The following is a 2,822-nucleotide window of genomic DNA, read 5'->3' as shown; positions in this document are numbered from 1 at the left end:
CTACCCGCGGGGGGGGGAGGAGCGCGAGCCGCGACACTAGCCATCTGTGCCCGTCTCTGATCCTCAAACCGAGACGGGCAAGGACTCCTGGGTTGTTCGGGCTCAGACCTGGACTTTTGTGAAGACCGCTGAGCACACCTTTGCCTCCCTGAACTTCTCGACCACCGTCTCAACGGAGGTACAAAAGATACGGAAGGCGAAACCGGCGCATCGAGGAGAAAGCCCCTCTCTTTCTTTCCCGATATCTGCTAGGTTTACCCACAGATGTCCCTTTGTCACTACCATAGCCGCCATGGACCTGTCAATAGCAAAGGCAGCCCGCTTAGTAGCACAGAGAGCGAGATCCATGGTGCGGTGCACTCAGCTACCTCATCAGGAGAAAGGCCCTCGCCTTTATCCAGGTCTTTCATCAGGTCAGCCTGATATGCTTGGAACATCACCATCGTGTAATGAAGCGACAGCCCGACCTGCTGCGTATGCCCTGGCATCCGAGCGAGATGTCAAGGAGGGAGTCTTAAAAGAGGACGTCTCACCCATTGAGAGATAGCTGGCCAGCCTCACCCTATAGGGGCATCTTCTCATAACCACTTTCGCGCATCGCCTTGATGTTGGCATAATTTGTATGCTGGAATCGATGCGTGAGCAAAAATGGCCTCTTCCATTCCTTCTCAATCTCTGTATGGAAAACAGGAAGAAAGGAAGGCTCACGGCCAGAAAAATAACGTTCATCGAGACACCTCGCAACATCACTTTCTTCACCCGCTTCACGGCAAATAAAGCCTCGCCGTGGCGTGATCCATAATTTTCAAAAGCTCATCATACGCAGGGAAGGAGGATTGGGAAGGCTCAGCCTCAGCTTTTTTGCCCTCCTCAGACATTTCCTGCTTTTTCTGGGCTGAACCCAGGCCGCTGGATCAGAAAATGTTAATGAAATAACATCATCCTCCAGTGGCTCACTCTCGTCCACAGCCGACGATCGTGAGAGGGAAAAACCCCTCTTCAAACTCATCGGCCAAATCCACCTGCGATCCCCACAAGCTCATTCTCCTCCGTGCATCAGCAGCGGCGGGTCCTGAATCGCAGGAAGCAGATGGCTGCCCCTCTTTCCTCAAAAAGAGAGACAAACGAGAGCGGAGCTTTTTTCCTCTGAAAAAACGCTCTCAGTGCACACCGATTGCCCCCTCGGAGACATCGCGTGCATGCTCTTCGCCCAAACAAACAACGTATTGATTGTGTGTGTCATCGGGTGTCAAATAGCGATGACACGGATGCACACATCTTCTAAACGCGCTTTTCTATGTAAATATGCGCTATATGGACATCTGTGAACATTGCGCCTCGCAGCTTTCTTCCATCATCAGGGCTGCGACTCTGCAGTTGGATACTAATGCGTGTCTCGTGTTTATAAGAGCAAAACATTCTGATTGGCTAGTCATGTTAGTTTGGTTGAGAGTGAAAGCTGTGCTCCTCTCATACCATTGGTAGGTGAACTCATGAACTCGAAAGTGATATCAATCAACAAGATTTGTTTTTTAAATGTAGGACTATTTTTTTTTCCCGTAGCCAAACGCTGCACGCCGGAGATCCGGCACGGTGCCTGGAGAACTTTAAGCCCTGGTACCATATTCCGTTCTGTTGCCGCTGAAGTTCCTTGAGTAAACTAGCATTCACCCGAAGCTTTGTTTTCATGTGTTTTGTTGAACATAACAGTTCCATTGAATGATAAATGTGTTTTAACAATGTCGTTGAACCGAATGTACGAAGGAAACACAGCATTAACAACAACCTTGAAATAAGAGCGCAAGTTTTATCTGATAATCAGATGCATGAAAAGTAGCGTTTGTTGCTATAGCAAACAGACATCGGTTGCGTTTTCTTTCAGAATCATTATCCGCCGATGGAGAGGAAAAGTTAAATAGCTATTATAGCATTTTATTTCTATGAGCGATCTCACGCTCATAGAACTTTGTCCACATTAGGCTTTCCATGGCACGTACTAAGGCATCTATTGCTGCAGCTAAGCTGAATAAAAAGCAGAATGAACTGATGAAACGTTAAGACAATAAACACAATAAGTAAATAAAATTTATGAATGATTCAGTGCTAATTGACATATCATTTATTACAGTACAGAAACTATAAAGTATATTTTCTACCTTATTCTGTGCAGAAAAATGTAATTAATTGTAGTATATAAAACAATCATAAAATTGCCATTAGGAAAAAAAATTATAGATTACAAATGATTGATTATTGTCCAGCAGTGTATTTGATTTCTTATAGCAAATTAAAAGTAAGAGATAAGAAAAGAATTCCTTGTAAAAAATAAAATAAAATAAATAATACATAGGCAACATACAGAAAATTATTTGTATTTGACATTTCTGTCACTTCTGAAATGATGGCTACACCCCCATACAGAAAATTATTTGTATTTGACATTTCTGTCACTTCTGAAATGATGGCTAAGCCTCTGGTGTGACAAAATGTTAACCTATACATAATACTTTTAAAGCTCTTTTTAAAAATCTTGGCTTACATACATTTCTACATATGCCATGTCATCCCATAGCATCATTAAACTAGCATCTAACAATGGACAAAAGTGTTTAAATTTTTTTTTTCTCTAACCATAAGGACTGCCGAGTAATTTGTCCCCTGACTAAGCATTTAAAGAATTTAGGGGAAGAATTTAAATAATCCTGTAAATGCACTTAAAGAATGCAGAATCGAATCGAATCCAATTTAATTGTGAATCGTCTCGAATCAAATCGTTTTGAATTTGCAAAAATCTTTCTTGAATCGAATCGAAAACCTATGAA

This window comes from Sinocyclocheilus grahami, unplaced genomic scaffold (genome assembly GCF_001515645.1).
Source record: "Sinocyclocheilus grahami isolate Dianchi unplaced genomic scaffold, SAMN03320097.WGS_v1.1 scaffold1562.1, whole genome shotgun sequence".
NCBI lineage: Eukaryota > Metazoa > Chordata > Actinopteri > Cypriniformes > Cyprinidae > Sinocyclocheilus > Sinocyclocheilus grahami.
The sequence above is the reverse complement of the archived record's forward strand: the minus strand, read 5'-3'. Positions refer to the sequence as shown.